At 44.0% G+C, this 22,583-nt stretch overlaps 1 protein-coding gene across 3 annotated transcripts in view; it reads left to right on the top strand.

Moving 5' to 3' along the window:
- RASSF8 (Ras association domain family member 8) overlaps window positions 1–22,583 on the top strand; it is a 102,131-nt gene that overhangs the window by 31,623 nt on the left and 47,925 nt on the right. For 2 of the 3 annotated variants that reach the window (XM_075439404.1, XM_075439422.1), the window contains one exon: window positions 17,850–17,944. The gene's annotated coding sequence lies outside the window, so the exon portion shown is untranslated. Of the gene's footprint in view, window positions 1–17,846; window positions 17,945–22,583 lie in introns of all 3 variants that reach the window. The other variant, XM_075439413.1, reaches the window with a different exon arrangement.

Below are 22,583 nucleotides of genomic sequence, written 5' to 3'. Positions count from 1 at the left end.
TATTTGAGCCGGCAGTCATGGGAGAGCAATCCTGTCATGGGACAGCTCAGATCTAGGGTCGCTTTTCGTTCAAGTAGTTTCATTTGTTTCCACTTGGTATCTTAAGATCGTTTCATTCAATCATGTAAAGCATAAAGGGTGAAAATACACATTTTCCTCAGTTGTAAAAAGGTAGCACTGTACTGCAGGCTGGTGTGGAAGAGTTTGGTCACTACAGAACTCTTCTGCTCACAGTTTGGTTGTGTCTGTCCTGACCATCTGGTGTACTCATAGCGTTACTGTTTGGATGTGGTAGCCAGATAGTGTTTTTAAAGGGGTTGGGGTTATGCTTTTTCTAGAAACAAGCTGTGCATCTCTCATTCTCTGAAAGCATTTTAACTGTGCCTTGACTTTTTTCATTTTTAAAGAAGGTCAAAACATCCTATCGATCCTCCTTTGTCTCTGATATTTGCCGCTTTAAAAACTGTTGCATTGTTTGGGAATGCCAGTTTTGAAAATAAGCACGCTTTTTCCATTGACTATTTGAACGTTTTATATGTAGGTGGGTTCCGTTCGCCTTCAAGGAAGAAGCTATCCTAAGGCCTTAATTAGTTGTTTCTTGGCTTTCACTGAAATCCTGGAAACTGCAAGTAAGAGAATAATGAATAGTAAATTTAAATAAAAATAATTAATAGTAAGTTAATAATAAATACAATAACAAGAGTAACTAATCAAGATTAGTGTAATCTGCATGGGATCTGGGTCAGTGTTAACGAAAATAGTCTCCAAATCTTGGGATAATACTTAGATTTTTTTTCCTCTATTCTTCCCAGCTGTATGCTGACTGAGAGGAGTTTAGATTTGTAATATCTTCTAAAAAAATGTTTGCAATTTTGCAAACAAATAACTAGGTTTGAGGAGGAGGAGGGAGGAATTTATTAAACTGTCTAGATATAGTTGAAAAAAGAGCTTTGTTTTGATGAGTCACTACTTTGTCAACTTTTAATGTGTTTTTATCAGACTTACTCTTGTATGTTAGCAGACCTGGACAGCATACTGTTTGGCCACTTAGCTTCAGGTCTCCAGTGACTGAGCAGTACTCTGAAGCCAGTGAGGATCTGCAGATCCCACCGCAGATTCAGAGAGGTGTTTGGAACTGCTTCCTTCACCTTGCTCTAAGGGTCTTCACACTTTCCCTGGGAAGTGGCCAACACGTGTTGAAGCCGCATGGGTTCCATGAAGCACCTTGTTGTGGTGAAGGAGTAAAACGTTCTGTGCGTTCCAACATTTACGTGTTGGCACACGAACATGGCGATACATCTTTAGAGCACGCTTGCCTCATGAGTACTTGCAGCTTTTTGGCTTTGACCTGGATGAGCAGCTGTAGCACGTGTGTACCTCCTCCCACACGTTGTTACAGTGCATGGGACCTTTTCAAAGGGAATTTTGGGGGGGGGGGGGGGGTTGCTGGCCAGTACGCTAAATCGAGAGAGACTTCGCCAAAGAAGTCTGAAAAACAGCGTAACAGACATTATAAGCTTTATTGGTGCTTTTCTCTTTATCTTAGTTCTTTTTTTATTTGTTCTGCTAAAAGCAGCAGGATCTGAATCCTGCTTATGAACTTTGAAGAAAAGATTTCCATTTCCTCTGGCCTATCTTGAGCGCCTAATTTTAAGTAATGAGTCGTCTGGTCCTCTACAAAAATAAGTAAAACTGAAGTAAATGGTTATTCAACTGTAAGGAAGAGCCTTTGATAAGTGCTGACTTCTGCTTTGGCCTGACTCTTGAGTTAATGTGAGGAATTTAGTCAATTAGAAAAATCTAAAAAAAGGAGGGATTTCCCAGCTTGAAGGTCCAATGAAGATGAGGCCTGGAGATGTGAAGAAGGCTGTCTCTTTCCACTGTTCAATGCTTGGAAAATCTGGCTGACCTAAGCTTTATTACATTTATTTTCACTTTGCTATACAACATCATTTCTGACCAACCTGTTAATCTTTATTGCAACATACCTCTTTGTGGTTACGTTCTATTGGTGTTTTTTTCAATTTGACATGGTAAGCTTGAGCAGTCATCTATAAAAATAGCTTCTCCCTCTCTCCCATCCCATACCTTGCATTTACCCAAAAGTGTATATCCACTGATTTTTACCTTTTTCAGAGAACTGAAGTACTGAAGGGTAGGGATCATGTTTGTGTGAGAACTTGCTTTTAGCATTTTCATTATAGCCAGAATTAATTATTTATGTTTAGCTACCACAGTGGTATGAGGATGATGAGGGGACTGGAGCATCTCTCCTATGAGGAAAGGCTGAGGGAGCTGGGCTTGTTCAGCCTGGAGAAGAGAAGGCTGAGAGGGGACCTTATAAATGCTTATAAATATCTGAAGGGTGGGTGTCAGGAGGACAGGGCCAGACTCTTTTCAGTGGTGCCCAGCTACAAGACAAGGGGCAATGGGCACAAACTGAAGCAGAGGAAGTTCCATCTGAACATGAGGAAGAACTTCTTCCCTCTGAGGGTGACAGAGGCCTGGAACAGGCTGCCCAGGGAGGTTGTGGAGTCTCCTTCTCTGGAGATATTCCAGACCCGCCTGGACAAGGTCCTGTGCAGCCTGCTGTAGGTGACCCTGCTTTGGCAGGGCGGTTGGACTGGATGATCCCCAGAGGTCCCTTCCAACCCCTACCATTCTGTCATTCTGTGTGAAGACACTAAGTGACAGCACTAGCCTGTACTATAAACAGAGCTGTAGAACTCTCATTTTCTTACAGGAGAACAGAAGCAGCAATCTAATCAGTCTGCCAGGCTCAGTTTTATTTTTCATAGTGATGTTACACTTATGAAAAATGTAGCAACTTGTTATCCAACTGAAATGTCTGTTTATGCTATCTACATGCACTTAGAGTTTATTTAGCTTCATAGAAGTATCTTTGGAGTTGAGTTCTTCCCCCTCCACTGTAGGCAGAATGCCTTCATCTGCCTCTTTTTGTCTTTTGAGATGAGCACCCTGGCATTTGTGTCTAGCCAGTTACTGATTTTCTGTACCTTTAGTTTGGGATCTTTAAAATTAGCCCTGCTTTGTGCTGGTGGTTTTTTGTGGGGGGTGTGTGGGTTTTTTTTCTCCCCCCCCCCCCCCCGAGTTAAGATGTAATCGTCATCCCTATGTGATTTAAAGACATGATAATCCTGTTGTGAACTATGAACTAAATCCAGGACTTGTTTTCATTAATTGCAAACCTATTGTAATCTTGTGTTGCTTTCTTCTTGGCTATTGTGGCCTTTTAAACGTAGAATTATGGTGCCATTGACACAAATTAAGTTTTGTAGTAGATAAAGCAAAAACCTGCTGTTCACCTTTATATGATCAAATAAATAAATTTAAAAGACTTTAATGGCATAAATTGCCTCTGGCAGTTTGCTGGTAGTTGATGCTTAGTTGGCTCTAGTTCTGCCAGGTGGTAATTAACTACTGGTAAGTGTCTAATTAGAGATCATAATTAATTCTGAAACTGTTGTGGGAGTCTTGGTTGCTTTCTGCAAGGTTTCTCGTAAGTTAATGTCTTTGAGATGAATGCCATGGCTTTACTATTTGCTGTCTGAGATGGAGGTAATGGCTTGTGATAGAGAAATAGATTTTTCTCCACCTCACAGTTGTCTTACACTTGCACCTGTGCAAGGTCCAAGCATACTTGAAATTCGTTCTGCTGGAAGGATTGCTTCCAGAGGGTTGATCAAAGCTCTTCTGAAGGAGTGCAGCAAACCTGGCAAAAATCAGCTTTCTGTTTTGTCTTCAATTCCCTTCCAACCCCTACCATTCTGTGATTCTGTGATTGCTAATTGCAAGGAAAGAAGGTAGATTGGCTTCTGTTAACTACATAATGAAGGAAGAAATTAAACCTCCAAACAAAAAGAAATCTGTGATTATATAAAAGCAGTAGCTGTTACAAAATGTTTATTCCTTTGATTAGTACCCATTAAGAAATGGTGTATTACAATCCCACTAATCATGGTTCCTCACATACTTGGGGAGGGGGACTGAAGGAGGGTCCTTGTTTTCACCAAGGACAGGTGTTGGTGGAGGAGGCTGGAAATCTGCAAGCTTTCAGGCCCGACTTGGCTCTCTGCAGGTGCCGTCTGTGACTGTTTTTACAACCATGAAATGCAGAACAGCTGTATACTTGAGTATTTTAGCTGTTATTATCCAGTGTGTGCTTTCAGTTAGAGACATTTGAAGTTCGTTTTATTGAAGCTGACTGTTTGCAGACAGAAGTTACCTGAAAGACTGCTGCTGCTTATCAAACTTGCTGTATTATACTGAAATTGAGTTAACTTTCAGTGTGTTCCACCGTATACAACCAAACAATGTGTTGTCTTCTTTTTCGTGTGCATCGGCATAGAAAAACCAAAACTACTGAGATTTTTTTTGAAACTTCTTTTGAAATACAGATCTCAACTTATTGATGATAACATAAAAAGTATCTTTTGCACTTGAGGACTGTAGCTTTTCCTTGTCTGCAAAAGACACAGCCAAGAGGTGGGCTTGCTGATACCTTTCATGACTGGACATTTTTTGTCTTGGTGTAGTCCTTTCCTTGTAGACAGACATTGGCATGCGCAGAGAGGAATTCACTGGCTCTTTTTCTCCTCCGAGCAGTGGTGAGCCATACGAAATAGCTTGTGCTGTAGTTTCATTGGCTCATGTGCCTCATTGGACTGTTAGCTTGTGAGCTTTTGGCTCTTAAATGTGAATTTGATTCCTGATCCCGTTCACTATAAATTGAGGAGTGCCATGTGGGATGGGAAGAGATGGAGCGGGTGGGGAGAATGGTACAATTTTTGGCTGCCGAGCTACTTCGTCTTTAAAGTGTGAATGGAACTGTGTGCGTTTAAAATAGGGAAAAGATCTGTTTGTGGACTCGGACATGAAGGGTGTAGTGCACTGCATGCAAGATGGCAATCACAAAAGAGCACTGCAGGCCTGTAGAGAAGGTGCAGGGGTTTCTCTCTCTCCCGGCAGTTTTTGCTGCTACTGAGCACTGTTTTTACGAAGTGCTTCACTTTGTGCTGTGCAATTACACAAAGGTTGGAACTGGGGGGTTATTAGGAGTGGCTTATAAGTTTTTTGCCAAGTAAGGGTAGTCAAAGTTAAACTTGAAACGCTCTGAGAAATCACAGCTTTGGATGAGAACTTTCATGAATCGAAATGGTTGTAAATGCAGAGCAATGCCTAATGTTCCTGCTAATGTTAAAGAAGAAACTGACTTGAAACTGGATTTTTCTGTTGGTTTGGGTTGATGCTAAAATGAACGGATTTGAATTTAGAAATAATCTGCGGTGACTGTTTAATTCTGATACTTTAATTATTATCTGTTCCCAATGTGGATTCTAAACACTAACTTGCCTCAGTGCTCATATAAAAACAGGCGAAGTCATCATACAGAATGGTGCTGTGTAAACAACCTATGGAAGCGGAAAAGAGTGGCCTTTGCAGAGATGACAGCAGACTTTCAGGATTTTTTTTTTTTAATAGAACAGACTGTCCAGAATTGACTATAAATTGCTGCGATGTGGAAATAGAAATTGCCTGGCAGTGCCTAAAAAGTAAAGAATTGTTTCCTGAAGGATTGCAGTATCAACTGTTTGAGCAAACTGAAGGGACTGTTGGATTCTGTCTGTGTGGCAAACGCAGGCTACATACTGAACTGCTGCTTTGCCACCAGGTCAGTCGTTACACTGGCTGGGCAAAGGAAGAGCCATCTGATTTTATTCTTTCACTAGTTTCACGTGCATACATATTGTTAATGGCACTAAAGCAAGTGAAACAGAATCCCATTCCAATTTTTTTCAGTTACTGTCAACCAGATTTATCTGTGAGGAAAGAAATTAAAGCAAATGCCACACTATTTGTGCATTTTTATATGTGTTATGGTTCAGCTGCCGCCGGCAACAAAAAGTGCCATGTGGCCGCCCCTCCCCCTGCCGGGGTGCGGAGGAGAATGGAAAGAAAGAGGCAGAAACTGGTGGGTCGGGATAAGGGCAGTTTAACAGAACAGCAAACAGAGGGAAAACAGGAACAACAACGATACAGATAAGGGGAATACACAAAACAAAACAGATGGCAACAACAGAGTTCCCTCCTGAACCGCCGCCGCTGCGCCCTCCCAAGCCGCAAGTGAGTTCCCGCTGTCCAGCTCCCCCCCACCGGAACCCAGCGTGAGGGCACATGGTATGGAATACCGGGCTCTGTTTGGCCAGGTGGGGTCAGCCCCCACCCCCCGGCTGTGCCCCTTCCTGGAGTCTGGTGAAAATTAACCCTGTCCTGGCCAAACCCAGGACATTATCCACCCCTTATTCCATACAATCTACGTCATGCCCAGGTCCCCCATTGTCCAGTTGATCACCACCACTTCTCCTGTCTCCAGATATCATTCCCTCAGTCTATGGATCATTGCTTTACAGTGTCCATTGAGTTCATTTAATCCATGACTTCAGGCTCCATCTGTCGTAATGGTCTTCCGTGGCAGGAGAGGTGAGGTGTGGTGATGGGCGGTCACTTGCTGCATCCGGAGCTCACAGCTGATGTATCTGGTGCGGCCCGTGCCCGCAGTCTGCAGGAGATGTTGATCTTGAAGTTGCTGGGTGCCAGTTGTTGAAAACCAGGTCCAGTTCCATCATCACTGTGCTCTGCTAGGTGTTCATCAAAAAGTCCGTCCTTCTTTAATCTGGACAATTCTTACTATGCTACTACTGGTATAACATATAACAGTTGTAACAGTGATAACAGTGACAGGGTTATTTTAACAATTAACTTCATACAATTAATTTATGGACTATTCTCACCCAAAATCAAATCCCCATGAGGTACACATCGGACTTTCCCATCCTTCTGCATTACCCACCAGGTACACCCAGGTCCTTGAGCAAAGGCCATCCCCCTGACAGGTTTGCCTTTGCCCGAGGCAGGATTAACCCAAACTGTCTTCCCTAACATGTTCCGCATGTGCACTACAGGGCCTTTATCCCCTTCTACGGGGCGCTGAGGTTTTGACTGGGCAGGACCAGCCCTGTTGGTGGATCCCCTGGTGTTAACCAACCAGGTGGCCTTTGCTAAATGAGTATCCCAATTTTTGAAATTCCCACCTCCCATTGCCCTCAAAGTGGTTTTTAGCAGCCCATTGTACTGCTCGATCTTTCCCGAGGCTGGTGCATGGTAGGGGATGTGATACACCCACTCGATACCATGTTCTTTGGCCCAGGTGTCTACGAGGCTGTTATGAAAGTGAGTCCCGTTGTCCGACTCAATTCTCTCGGGAGTGCCATGTCGCCACAGGACTTGTTTTTCAAGGCCCAGGATGGTATTCCGCTCAGTGGCATGGGGCACAGGGTAGGTTTCCAGCCATCTGGTGGTGGCCTCCACCATTGTGAGCACATAGTGCTTGCCTTGGCGGGTTTGTGGCAGTGTGATGTAGTCAATCTGCCAAGCCTCCCTGTATTTATATTTTAGCCATTGTCTTCCATACCACTGAGGCTTTACCGACTTGGCTTGCTTGATTGCAGCGCATGTGTCACATTCATGGATAACCTGTGCGATGGTGTCCATGGTCAAGTCCACCCCTCGGTCACGAGCCCATCGGTATGTTGCGTTTCTTCCTTGGTGGCCCGAGGTGTCATGGGCCCACTGAGCTATAAAGAGTTCACCCTTATGTTGCCAGTCCAGATCCACCTGAGCCACTTCAATCTTAGCAGCCTGATCCACCTGGTGGTTGTTTTGATGTTCTTCAGTGGCCTGACTCTTAGGGACGTGGGCATCCATGTGACAGACTTTTACAGCCAACTGCTCCAGACGGGCAGCAATATCTTGCCACAATGGGGCAGCCCAGATAGGTTTGCCTCTGCGCTGCCAGTTGTTCTTCTTCCATTGCTGCAGCCACCCCCACAAGGCATTGGCCACCATCCAAGAGTCGGTGTAAAGATAGAGCACTGGCCACTTCTCTCGACTGGCAATGTCTAAAGCCAGCTGGATGGCTTTCACCTCTGCAAACTGGCTGGACTCACCTTCTCCCTCGGCAGTTTCCGCGACTTGTCGTGTAGGGCTCCATACAGCAGCCTTCCACCTCCGCTGCTTCCGCACAATGCGACAGGACCCGTCCGTGAACAGGACATACTGTTTCCTATCTTCTGGCAGCTGGTTATACAGTGGGGCCTCTTCAGCAAGTGTCACCTCCTCCTCTGGCGATGCTCCAAAATCTTTGCCTTCTGGCCAGTCCATGATTACCTCCAGAATTCCTGGGCGACTGCGGTTTCCCATTCGGGCACGCTGGGTGATCAGCGCGACCCACTTACTCCACGTAGCATCGGTGGCATGATGCGTAGAGGGGACCCTCTCTTTGAACATCCAGCCCAGGACCGGCAATCGTGGAGCTAGGAGGATCTGTGCTTCAGTGCCAACCACTTCTGAAGCAGCTCGAACGCCTTCATATGCTGCCAGAATCTCTTTTTCAGTGGGAGTATAGCGGGCCTCGGATCCTTTGTATCCCTGGCTCCAAAACCCCAGGGGTCGACCTCGAGTCTCCCCTGGTGCTTTCTGCCAGAGACTCCAGGTTGGGCCATTCTCCCCGGCTGCGGTGTAGAGCACGTTTTTAACATCTTGCCCTGACCAGAGTGGACCAAGGGCTACGGCATGAACTATCTCCCGTTTAATCTGTTCAAATGCCTGTCGTTGCTCAGGGCCCCATTCAAAATCATTCTTCTTCCGGGTCACGTGGTACAGAGGACTCACAATCTGGCTGTAATTTGGGATGTGCATCCTCCAAAAACCCACAACACCCAGGAAGGCGTGTGCTTCCTTTTTGCTGGTTGGTGGAGACATAGCTGCTATTTTGTTGATGACATCCATTGGGATTTGACGGCGCCCATCCTGCCATTTTATTCCTAGAAACTGGATCTCTTGCGCAGGTCCCGTGACTTTACTTCGCTTAATGGCGAAACCGGCTTTCAGAAGGGTCTGAACTATTTTCTCCCCTTTCTCAAAAACTTCCTCTGCTGTGTCACCCCATACAATGATGTCATCAATGTACTGCAGATGTTCTGGAGCTTCACCCTTTTCCAGTGCAGTCTGGATTAGTCCATGGCAAATGGTGGGACTGTGTTTCCACCCCTGGGGCAGTCGATTCCAGGTGTACTGGACGCCCCTCCAGGTGAAAGCAAACTGTGGCCTGCACTCTGCTGCCAAAGGGATGGAGAAGAATGCATTAGCGATGTCAATTGTAGCGTACCACTTGGCTGCCTTTGACGTCAGCTGATATTGAAGTTCTAGCATGTCTGGCACGGCAGCACTCAGCGGCGGTGTGACTTCATTCAGGCCACGGTAGTCTATTGTCAGTCTCCACTCTCCAGTAGATTCTCTCACTGGCCATATGGGACTATTAAAGGGTGAGCGAGTTTTGCTGATCACTCCTTGACTCTCCAGCTGGCGGATCAGCTGATGAATGGGGAGAAGGGAGTCTCGGTTGGTACGATACTGTCGCCGGTGCACCGTTGTGGTCGCGACTGGCACCTGTTGTTCTTCAACCCTCAGCAACCCCACAACGGAAGGATCCTCCGAGAGACCAGGCAAAATGGACAGCTGTGTAATTTCTTCCGTCTCCACAGCAGCTATGCCAAAAGCCCACCGATACCCCCTTGGGTCCTTGAAATACCCTCTCCTAAGATAGTCTGTCCCAAGGATGCACGGAGCCTCGGGGCCAGTTACAATGGGGTGCTTCTGCCACTCCTGCCAAGTGAGGCTCACTTCAGCCTCCAATACACTCAGCTCTTGGGACCCCCCTGTCACTCCCGAAATGCAAATGGACTCTGACCCTTTGAACTCTGATGGCATTAAAGTACACTGTGCACCAGTGTCCACTAGAGCTTTATACTCTTGTGGATCTGACGTGCCAGGCCACCGAATCCACACCGTCCAATAAACCCGGTTGTCCCTTTCCTCCACCTGGCTGGAGGCAGGGCCCCTCTAATCCTGGTCAGAGAATTTGCTGCTCACCTGCTGTAAAAATGACTGGGAGGTCCCCTCCAGAGGATCGGAATCAAGATCAAACTGTCTGCCTGGTCTGGAGAGCTGGCTGCTGGAAACTGGAGCGGCATTTTTCCCAACAGAATCCCCTTTGGTGATTGTTTTACCTCGCAACTCACGCACTCGTGCCTCTAGACTTGAGGTGGGTTTTCCTTCCCACTTCCTCATGTCCTCTCCGTGGTCACGCAGGTAAAACCACAGGGTGCCCCGAGGTGTGTAGCCTCTGTACTCTCTCTCCTGAGCAGAGGAACGCTTGCCCCTAATAGCTGAGACACTGGCCCATACAGGTGGGGAGTAGGATATATTCTCTTTCATTTGCCGGACCTCCCAGGCCAGTTTCTCCACAGCTGAGACAAGGGAGGAAGAGAGACTTTCCTCATATTGCCGGAGTCGGACAGCCACCTCATCCACTGTTGGTGCCTCTTTACCTTTCCAGTTTACAACTGCCAGTGAGTTGGCATATGAGGATGATGCGCTCCGCACAAACTTCCTCCACATAGATGCTGTGCACTGGACTTCATCTGGGTCTGTGGGTACCTGCTCATCGTCTGGTTCATGGTAAACCAGCTCCCGCACAGCTAATTCCCTCAGGTGCTGAATACCCCTTTCCATATTGGTCCACTTGCCAGGGTAGCATACAAAATCCTCACTGAAGGGGTACCTCTCCCTCATGCCTGACAGAAGTCTCCTCCAGAGGCTGAGGACTTGTTCCTTCTTCCCAATGGCCTTGTCAATGCCCCCATCCCTGGCCAGGGATCCCAGCTGCTTGGCTTCCTTGCCCTCTAACTCCAAGCTGCTGGCCCCGTTACCCCAGCACCGCAGCAGCCAGGTGACAATGTGCTCGCCTGGGTGGCAGCTGAAATCTTTCCGCATGTCTCGCAGCTCGCCCAGGGACAGGGACACAAAACAAAACAGACCGCACAACAGACCCGCTCTCTTGAACCGCCACCGCTGAGCCCTCCCCAGCTGCGAGTGAGTCCCCGCTGTGCCACCCGCCCCACCAGAACCCAGCATGGCGGCACATGGTATGGAATACCCGGCTCTGTTTGGCCAGGTGGGGTCAGCCCCTTCCTGGATTCCAGTGAAAATTAACCCTGTCCTGGCCGAACCCAGGACAATATGCTATCAATGTGCTACCATTTTTATATTTCCTAAATACCTGGATGACTTCTCCAAGTATACGTTTTTGGTGATGTGCATGGTTAATGACATACATGTTTTAACTTGAATTGTTCTTTTAAAATGTGTTCCTGTGGTTCTAACCACTAGGATTAATGACAACAGGAGCTAGCTCAACGTACTTTCTGTAACTTACAATGAGAACAGGTCAGTGGACGTGTGAACACCATGTCTAATCCCGATTTCTGCTAAACCCTGCTTGACTGTTACCTCAGTCTTTCTCTTTTTCTTTAAATGTGCTTTCTCATACGTGCTTTTCTGAGAATCGGTGCAAAATACTGAGTGATATGTAGGCATGGCTAGAGTTTGATGCTGTTTGAAGAGTGAATAGTCAAGGATGAAACTGCAGTTGGTTTCAAATGATAAGGCAGGCATGCAAAGTGACGTCGCTGCTTGTTGTACATTAAATCTACGGAGCAGACTTTGGTTGATGATGAGCAAAAAGACTATCAGCAAAAAAGAAATTTTCAAGAACAAAGCAAATTCTCGCTATGACTGCACACCTTCTCTACTGCTATGTTGGGTAATTGCCGGGTGAATTGAGCCTGAATGCATTTAACTGCAGCAGTACAGCCAAGGAGGTGTGTTCTGGCCGAGGTTGCTGATCAGCAGTCTGCAGGAGCCTTCACGCTTCTAAAACTGCCGAGGAAGCAGACAAAAGCATCCCTTCTGTCAGTAAGTGTAACATTGCAGTGCCTGCTGTCTCAAGAAAAGAACTTGCTCATGAGGAGAAGATCACCAGTTTCTTTGCTATTACTCCAGTCTTCTTCCAGATGGAGTCGCACACAATGTGCGAGGAGATGAGGGAGTTGTGTAGTAGGTGCACAGTCTGTGGATGAGTCTCGATGGGTCTCTGTAGTATCAGCATGCCCTTTTGATCTTGGGTGAATTGTTACAGTGGGCTTTAACAGTAGATGTTGCCAAGTAAAATGTTAGCAGTTTGGAGGAAGAGAAGACAATGTGCGCTGCGTGTAAGCATTCTACTTTACGTGATGATGTCTTCTTAGCTTGTATGTTGGGGGTCTCTTTAATATGTTGTTCAAACAAAAAGAAAATAAGTAACTTCAAGTGTTTTTCTTTCCCTTTTCTTAACAGCTGGAACTTGAAAGGTTTAAAACTATTAAATGAATTCGAGCCTGTTGCTTGTGGAAAGCAAAGTATGGAAAACAAATGCCCTTCGCATACTTGCAAGGAGAAAACTGACTGGTGGAACTCTGAAGATCATGGTCAAGATACTTTTTTGTATCGAGCTGCTTTATAATTTTCACTCTCATTTACGTATCGGTGTGATTTTTGTAGCACTTTTCACCACTTCAGTAGAGCTTAAAGAACTAGGATGCTGTGTTTGTGGAGTGAAGAGGGAGTAATTTAGGGTTGGATTTAAAGCAATTATTATCCTTTTTTTTCTCTTCCTGAGAAGAGCTAAATAGTAGTAACGAAGAGGTTGCTTTTTTCTGACTACTGTAGAAAGGGATGTTAATGCTTTTGCTTCTGCTAACACAGGATATGGTTTAAGTAATAAACACGCACAAAACTATGTTGGAATCGCAGATGTAGGCTGCTTACTCTGATGTGACCATGGGCTAGTAGTAATGTAGACAGGACTTCAGATGAGAGCTCCAGACAAGATAGATACAAGCAGACATGGGACTGAATGATTCGGTGAAGTCAGGGTTGGACGATACCGCCGTCAATTCTGTTGAAGGTGTTAGGTTGTTTTGGGGAAGATGAGGAATAAACTTTTTTGATCTTGCTCTGACTGGCTACCTGCTACAGTCAAGTGAAGACATGAACAAGCGACTATAGTCAGTAAAGATGTAAACAGGTTGATGCTTCATGTGTTCTTCTAATAATTTGTCTTGCTTCCTATTTGGATCGGTCTTCTCCCTATAGGTAAGAGCAGTAGCTAGAACAGGCTGATACAGATACCGTTACTTTGGGAGCACATGCTGTCTATCGATGGGGCAGATAGGACAGAATAGTGAGCTATCAGGAGGGAGAACTACCTGCTCCTCTCCACTGGTATACCCCTAAATTTTTTGTCAGCCTTTCTTGTATTCCATTTTGATGCTTGATGTGAAGACTCTGTGTCATACCTGCAGACCTTCATACCACAGGCTTCTTCATAAGACTTCAAGTGAGGATGCTGCTTGCACCAACTGATTTGTGACAGGGAAGCTTTTTTCTTGCTAGGAACCAAACACCAATCCCAGATTTATTTTCACATATGTCGTCATATAGCAGCTGAGGGATAACTTTTGATTAACACTGAGAAGATAATTGGGACCATCTGACCCAGATGTGGTATGAGGCCTCCCTAGCTTGTAGCACCTGATCTTCCTCACTACTCTGTCCAAAACAAACATACCTTTCTTCACTACCTCAAGGCATTTACAAATCTATCTGTACTTCGGGTGTGTTGGTGTTTCTTTTTAGATTGTGAACTCAAGGCTAGTAATTCATAGCGGTAGGCTCCATGTGACATCTGCGGTATTTCAGAATTGTCGTTACCTTGATAGAAACAGAAGCGAACATCGTGTATCTCCCATTATCCCAAAGAACTGACCGAAAATGTTCTGACCTTGTTAAAACTAGGGATGTATCTCCTTGGAGATAATGACTCAGTCTTTTGAGATTACTTTTGCCATATTTTTTTCCTTTATGGCTAATTGCTACTTAACTTCAACAAAGACATAAAGGGCATTCATTTTAAAGATTTCCTGCTTGTAATCAAGGATGCTGCTTTCCTGTGTTTTGAGGAAAAAAAAAAAAGACTCTTGAAAAGCCAACTTCATTCCTTTTTTAATGCAGTTTCTACATAAGGATTTTTTCAGTGCCATAAACTGCTTGGTGTTTCTCCTGAACTTCATTTCAACAGAGGATTACTTTGGTTCACAGGAATTGGGACATAATTTTGGTCGTCCAGTAAAATATAGAACAGCTGTGAAGGAAACAAAACATGATTTAAGGTAAAAAGACTTGTTACCATGCCAGTCATGTTTTTCTTCTCTGTGAGACGAAGGGTCACAGTTGCTTTAGCAATGTGTGACTGAGAGACCACCTGAGCTTGAAAGTAATTTCTTGTTCTTTGTAATCCTTCTTCTGCACTGCAGACTGCGCAATAGAAGTTTAGTCAAGGAAGTTTTGGGAGAAAGTGTCTTGGGAACAGATCCTCAAAATAGACATTTTGCATTTTCATATTCTTGAAAGTTGTGATTGACATGTCAACCTTGTTCAGTTTGCTTTTGTTGGTAATGCCATCACATACTCAGCTGATGAATTGTCTTTGGTTCTGCCTTCTTCCATCATCACTAGGAAACCCCTTTCTTCGTTGCTGGGTAGGCTCCAAGGTATGATGCAAATAGTTGCTTGGGGTAGGCTGGGGTAACATAGACTCCATGTGTCTCAAAGCGACATCTGAGAGTATGGGAATGGTCTGATACTGCAGAAAAGCTATTGCAAGCAAAGAAAATCAGGTCTTTGTTTCTTTTATTTTTTCTGTGCTCTTTAATTCTCAGCCTCGTACGCTCTTTGAGCCTGTTGATCGAGTAGGAAGAAAGAGAATGCCTTACCATACTTTCACTTTTTCTTTATGTGCTTGCCCAACAATATATATGGTTTGTGAACAGGATTTGACCCTGCAACAGCGTGAAGCTGGCATACTTCTGTGCGCCCTGGCACCGAGCAGCAGAACTGAAGCCGAGCAGTGTCTCAGGTTGGCTTGGTTTGGTGAAGTGATGAGCCTGCTTAGGTCTTATTTGAATTCTCTTCTCCCCTCTCCCACAGGAGAGTGCGAGCTTCCCACCTTTCAAGAAAGTGAGCTTCCCGTCTACAAGAGCTAGAAATCTTATTCTATTTTCTGTGCTTCCTCTCTGCCATAGACTTCCTTGCATGTGCAGTGTTTATTTCCTTGTGATCCGAGAAGAACATGATCTCCTGTGTGACTTTACCAGTTTGGACATGCCAAACAGATTATGTAGTGTGCTGTGTGAGATTGGTCATCTTGATTCACCTCTAGTAAGAGATGTGGCCTCTGGGGAGAAGTCCTCTGTTGTGGCATCTCTTAAAAGAAGCTCTTCCTTTCAGCTGCTTGTGGCTACTTTGGCATTTGTGTGTGTAGGAACAGAAATGACTTTCAATGCCTCTCATGTTCTACTTCTGTTAATTACAAAAAAAGGTAGTTTTGTTATTTGTTTCTTGACATAGTATGCTAGGGAGCTTAGGCAGCAATTTCTACCGTATCCCTACTAACAGATGCAGTAAGGCTGGACTCCTTTCTTGTTGGCTTGACTGACTTCTCTATTCCTGGGTCTTTTTGCATTGTGGCATGTTAGGATCTCCTCCTACAAGCATGTACTAGAATTGGGCTCCAGTCTACAACACTGCAGTGTGAGAACAAAGAGGACTTCAGTATTTTCCTTGGGACATCCATAAAATAAAATACATAAAACATACCCATTAAAATGTCTGGATGGATGATGGGAAGAAAAAAAAAAAGCCTTTTCCTCCACAGTGGCTTGATTAATGGATTTATTGTTTGTACAGATTTTGTCAGGAAGCCATATGGCTTGAGGAAAACAAAGAGGAAGTGGCTGATGTTGAGAATCTGATTTAAGAGGGGTCCCTGAGGACAGAATGTGGCTCTTATCCTTACTCCTTCTCACTCAGTTTGCAAAGTGGTCTGAGAAGGGCTTTAGTGCTTCAGCAGAGCTGAAGATAATGCGGCTCTGTTTGAGTGGAAGTGTCGGTCCTTGCTGCTGGATCAGCATCACAGCTACTCCATTTGCAGGTTAAAAGTCCACTGTGCTTTGCCTGTTGTGTGAAATATTCTGGAGTAGTTAACAAGGAACAGTAACTGAAATATTCACAACTGGGTCTTGGCAGTTGATCAGTTTGCAATAGATGAAGACGACTTTAGCTTGAAGCTGGGCTCTCATAGTTCGGGGTGAGACAATGTTTCTCTCCTCTCTACCTCTCCCTCCCCCAGGAAAATTCAAGCATATGTGTCTCTAGATTAACTGAATCACCATCTGTATCCTACAACCAGATTTATTTTCCTAATCTAACATGTTTATGTGAGGACTGATAAGTAACTGGGGCTCAAGCACTGGTGATTTCACCGGATGTTGTGGGTTAGGTGAATGTTCAGCATTATGTGTGACTGTTTGAATATGACTACATAGTGACTAAACACGAGTGCAGAATCTAAAGCAGTGTTGTATAATGTAAGTGCAAGCAAATACATTAAGGATTTTTAACAGGCTCTTCTTCCTTGTGTGAAAATGCAGCTGAGGCATAAACTCCCCAAAAACTGGTTATGGTCATTCCAGAGCTCAAGTAAAAGGCTCCTGTGAACCATTAGTAACTGTTAGTGGGTCCACAGAGTGGAAAGCACAAAACATCACTTGACAAAAACATATTCTGACAACTCAAGAGTTTAATGAATATTGGTTTGTGAATGAAAGCTACGTATTCAGCTGGTGGTGGTGAAAACAATTTGACATGTGCCTGAGGTCTCTGGAGCACCTGCCTGTCCTGTTTTTGGAGTTTTTGGCTATAATAAAAGAAGTAATTACTCCTCTAGGGCTTCGATGCATAGTGCTTGTGGTGTGGCATTTTGCAACAGGCCAGTCCTTTCATTCTAGATCTTTAAGAGGTTTTTGTTGTTTTTCTAGACCCTCATGACATGCTTATGCTGGAGTTTGTGCTTATTAAACCTTTTCATATAGCTGACTGTAGAGCTTTCTCTGTAGGAGAAAAAGTTTGTCTTAACAAAATTCAGTGGCTGACAGCAGTGGAGAGGAGACACTAAAAGACTAGAGAAAGTTTTCCTGACTTAGATCTACGCTTCTATGCTTCTGTCAAACTAGAGTCCCCATTGAGCATTACATAGAATAGATATGTTCCCTTAAAATATTATTCTGAAAGTCTTTGGTGGTGAAGGTTTAAAAATAACCACTTCTTACATGTTCTCCTTCGCTATGACATAGCATTAGGCAATGTTTTTAAGTCTGTCACAATGATGCTGTTAAACATCACTGTAGTAAGCATCCATTCCAGGCTGATTAATACTGGTCTTAATCAGCAGTTTGGGATTTGTTACCCTTTGCCTGCTTTGTCTGACTGCTTATGCATGCGTTGGCTGTGATTCACTACTGCAAGGGTATGAAGTTTGGGAGCACGTGAAGGTTTTTATGTCTGGAACGCCTCCAGTTTGAGGATTATTTTCCTTAAAAAGAAAATCGGGAAAGAAGATTGTGAAATAATCTCCTGTATTTACAGTTTAGTAGTGGTAGATGCTCGTGACTGCCTAATACAGTGCTTAGTTTTTCCTAATGTTCTCGAAAGCTGTTGAAATCTTGTTTACCATGTTTAGTTATTTATAGCAAGAAAATGTCAGACCAGGTATAAGAGGCAGCAATTTAAAGGCGGTATTCCACACTTCTTTGGACTATCTTCTAAGAAATAAAATACTACTTGTACATAGCTGGCTGTTGCATGTCCATACCTAGAGGTGCCAGGTAAACACTATTTTCAAAAGCGCTAAAGGAAGCGGGGGGGGGATAGGGCTTTACTCTCAAGAAGATAGTTTTACTAGTATATGACAATGTTTCTTTTTTTTCTAGCAGCTGACCTTGACAGCAGATTTGGCACTTATGCCTGGAGTAGCAGATCGCACTAAGCTCACTGCATAAGCAGACATCTCTCGTATCTTCATCTGCAGGTAAGAAGTTATGACAAAAAAAATTCAAGTAAGAGTTTTGCTTCTCCATTCTGACAGTACTTGCACATAAAGCATTCCAAGAACTCTACAGCTTAAAGAACTTCATAAATATATATGTATTCATCACTCCCCCTTCCTTCCTGAAGTTAGAAATCTGAGAGAGATCCCAGCTTCCCTGCTCTGTGCAGCATCTGCTTTCCTGCAAATGGTTGTGCAGAGGTCCTGCCGGGTTTGTTCTCCCTGCAATGACGTGATCCTCATGTATGTGCCCCCTCCAGCTGTGTGGGAGGGAGACCCAGGGCTACCCTGCCGCTGGGGAGCGTGCCCTGAATGGGAGGAGACCCTTGCCCCGGGCTCCTCTAGCTGTTGGGTCTTCCCGGGCAGCACCTCTCGGTGCCGGCAGGTAGGTGGATTGCAGGGCAGGCCATCAGCTGTGGCTGCCTGTGGGTTTGGGGACGGTGGGCTGCAGCTGCCTCTTGGCTTGTGCCGTAGATGTGTGCTGAGCAGAGGGCCCCCGTCCCCTTTGGTCTGATAGAGTTTTAGACTATGTGGAGCCCTCACTTTGTTTGGGCAGAGGGAAATCTTCATTTTGTCTCTTGACCCAGTACGCAGGAGAGGTACTGCGACTATGTGAAAAGCCTCCCAACAACCCTCCAGTCCAACTGTTTCCTATTCTTAATGGGAATCTGCATTTAAAACAGTGCTGCGTATAAGGAGACATCCTCACCTTGGCAAATCAGATATTGCCAAAAATCCGGTAGAGGTGTCAAGAAAGCAAAGCAGTAGCAGATTATGTTTCCCCTGACAGTGTGATTAATTTTTGATGTAATTCAAATACCAGAACTTGGAATTAAACACTATAATACTAACGTATAAACTGACAGTATGGGTTTTTTTTTACTTTTCCAATTGCTTTGTTTTGAGTCCACTTTTTTTTACAGTGTAAATGAAGTTGGTGAAGCAAGTGGGGAAATTCACTTTGCTAGTGTGTTCTGGAGTCTGGCAGCAGGACGTAGTTTCTTCTCTGGCTTGCCACAGTATATGAGCCTTGTTTAAAGCTAATTTGTCTTACATACGTCAGCTTTTAAGTGATGGACTTCTATACCAATCACATATCCTTCAGCATTTTTATGTTCAGAATACTATTCTACAACTCCTATTTCAAATATAATATTTTGTGGTAGTATTCTATTGGTAATTGAAGCAGGTGAGGGACCAATATTAACTAAATAGAATAAAATATCGTGGTCATTTGCCAAAATGATAGCTTGTCTCATGTTGAAGTTCTGTGTATCTGAAGTACAGGCAAGCATAAAGAGACAGCAGCTTTTTCTTACTCCAGGAAAGGCTGGAGCACGCCACTATTGGTGGTTCTTCCAGGTCTGTAGCAATAGGCAATAATATTGCACAACTGAAAGTATTTACTTTTGATGTCCTTAATATAGTGTAGAATGTTAACTAGTAGAAATACACGTATGTAAAATGCAGTCTATGTACTAGACAGAAGCTTTGTTGAAGTGTAGCACATCTATGTGTTTGCATGCATCAAAAATGCTCTATTGTCTCAGAGTCTAGCTTCAGAAACTGACACCGTCTTAAGTTGTCCTGTATTTTGGAGGTCTTTTTGGTTATTTATTAAAGTATTTTTAGTGTCATGTTCTAGGTGTGTTATGTATCTTTAATATAAAGCAGTTAATTTCTAAAGCACACATTTCCAGAGTGTTAATTGCTGCCCACAACTGACACAACACATTGTTGCTAAACAGGGTGATGATTCTGTATGGTAGAATAGTACCACCAGTGAAGATAGTTCCCTTGACTGAAACACCATGCAGGATTTATGAAGACACTGGTCTCTTATTTTTCCCAGGTGGCGTTTAGCCAGAGCATATATATGTATATATACATATGTGTGTTTACCTGTAACTCCAGGAAACAGAGAATGCGGTGCTATTGAGTCAGGTTTTCTTCTGCCAAGTTTAAATATTTAATATCGGATGTGACTGTTATTTGAGTAAATTCCTTTCAGTGGAGCAAGTCTGTGGCTAGCTGCCAGGTGTCTAGATTGTTACTCCTTTATTTGTCACTTGGAAATGAGCCAGGTGAGTTATGGTCTCTGAATGATTTTATTGTATGAGAACAGGAGGTATGTGCCTGCTGAAAATTTGTCAAGATGGTGCTTGCCCATCCTCACGTGGGTAGAGTTAGTTGTTTACCTTCGCTTGTTTTGGATAAACCAAATTTTTTTCCTCATAAGCATCACTGATCTGATTTGTTGTTGTTATGTGACTTCAGTTTGCTGTCTCTTTCGGGGCACAAGAGAAAGGGTCAGCTTGTAGTATGTCATTTATTAAAACACTTTCTCAGCTGAAATCATGGAGTCATAATAGATTTTTGTACTGAAACATGTTAAAATCTGCTTTTATTCAGTGTCAATCAATAAATAAAAGGACCGAAGAACATCAACTTTATACCAATACATAAATCTGTGGTTCCCAAGCATTTTGGACAGTCTTTGCTGTTTGCTTCCCTCGTCTTGGAGAGAAGGCAGTAGAACTGGAAAATGCTTAGAGGAGGGTAGTAAAGGTAATGAGAGATGTGAGCAATTTAGCAAGCTGGGACTTTTCAGTCCAAAAGAAAAACAGCTTAATGTAGGAGGGAACCCTACAGTGTCATGAATGAGGTGAAGGCAAACAGGACTGCCTTTATTCACTCTGGCAGCACAAGAACCAGTGGACATCACACTAAGCCAGTAGAAACCAAGGTCAGAACAAACAAAAAGCAGGTTATTCTTCATACCACAAGAATTAGCTCTGTGGAACTGCTTGCCATGAAGCTGTGGAGACTGAAGGGTGGAAGAACAGTCCAGCTGAGGCTAATAACTACACCTCACACCTGTGAGTCCTGGAGCTGGGGTCAGTTGGAAGCCAGCAGGGCTTTCAGGAGAACTGTAAAGTATTATTGCAGCCTTTTTGTTCTTGCCTAGGCGTTTGCTATGACTTCTTCTTCCTTTTGTTTATACGGGTTAGGAATTTTAATGTCCAACGTATTTCTTGCCTTCTAGCTTACTGAGCCGAGGTCTCAATCTTTCCCATAACAGCATCGGTCAAGGTTTCAGGCTCCACATTCCTCCAAAGACGCGCTACTCTTCTCGCTTCTGCTATTTCTTCATGCAAGTCATGTAGGACAGCTCTCTTTCTTGTGCTGAGGCTTTGTAGTGGTGTGGACTGTTTCTGTTTGAATGTCCTAGTCGTGATTGCAATTGCCTTTTAGCTGTTTACTAGCGAAGGTAAGCTGCTACTCGTCAGAATAAATGTGTTTTGTATCACCAGATGGTGAAAAGTCACAGTCACTCTCAAGGGTGATGGATTTTCCTGTCAGAGGCTTCAGAGACCTGCCATGTAAGGTCAGTATCAGTCACCTGCTTAGTGATGGATCCCTGTTGGAGACAGATTTACAGTGCTGGATGGGTATTTGGTCTTGGCCCAGTATGCCTCCTCTTACCATCTTCAAGTGTTGTAGATTCTCTGGAATTGTCTCTACAGCTTTGAAAAGTAGTAGTTCAGGACAGTGTGTTTCTGGTGAATAGCACATGGTCTGGGACCTTATACTTCTTCATGAACCTTTCTTGAATTGATAAATTAGAATTTCAGTCATGTCTCTACTTGATTTCAAAACAGAGGAATAACTTTCTTTGAGAAACTTTTTTCTTCTTCCAGAACTTAAATATGGTAAGTGGGCAAAAATTGGCCTGTTGAGAGTTACAGACTTTTTTTAAAGTTCATTGTAGGTCTCATGGCTCTTTACATTGATTTTGCTCACACAAAGTCCTAAATACAGCTGACAAAACCTTTGTTTTGAGAGAAATTTTAGAGACTTTTATTAGTAGCGTGCTACTTTTTTTTTTTTTTTTTTTTTTTTTTTTGAGTAGTGATTCCTGACTGGGTCAGGAGCCCAGTGTGTGGTACTGCTTTCCTGAACAGCCTTTTCCCCCTTCCATTTGCATGACCTGCAAAGGTTTTCTACCTGGTTATCTACTTTGTGCGGTTGCTGAACACAGGGAGATACCACATTCTCTGGGAAGCTTAATAAGCACCAAAACCAGACTTTGGTATTTGAGCATTGAGACTTCATTTGTATCCTCCAGCTGTGAGTAACTGCTGGAGTCTTTTGTGGCTTGTGTTGTGCATGAAGTAGCTGTCTTTGACCCTTCTGAGCCAAGAGATACTTCTGCTACTGGCTGGCCTGAAAAACCTGGGTGTGCTCCCTTCCCGAACCATATTTCCGCTGTGTAAGTGGGGTGGAATTTCTGTTTTGTCTGAATGTCCCAGATCATGAATCGGGAAAATCTCGTTCACCGGTCTCGCTGTGGTTTCCATTCCCCCCCACCTCCAGTTGTTGCTGCTAGGATCTACTGAAGGGAATTAAGAGATGGGACAAGTTCCTGGTGCTCTCTAAAAAGGATCTCTGGTTCAGGGAGAGTTTCTCAGACAGGCCAGGAAGTTCTGGTTGATGTGAGAAATAATCTCAAAGGAAACGTGCTGCCTCTTGCATTTTCATTGCTTCTCTTGCACGTTTCAGCTTACTGTGTACACACCTTTCTTATCCTGTCTTTTGGATGGAGTCAGTCCAGAAATAA

This window comes from Opisthocomus hoazin, chromosome 1 (genome assembly GCF_030867145.1).
Source record: "Opisthocomus hoazin isolate bOpiHoa1 chromosome 1, bOpiHoa1.hap1, whole genome shotgun sequence".
Taxonomy (NCBI): domain Eukaryota; kingdom Metazoa; phylum Chordata; class Aves; order Opisthocomiformes; family Opisthocomidae; genus Opisthocomus; species Opisthocomus hoazin.
Note: the sequence above shows the minus strand (reverse complement) of the source record. Positions and strands in the feature narration are given on the sequence as shown.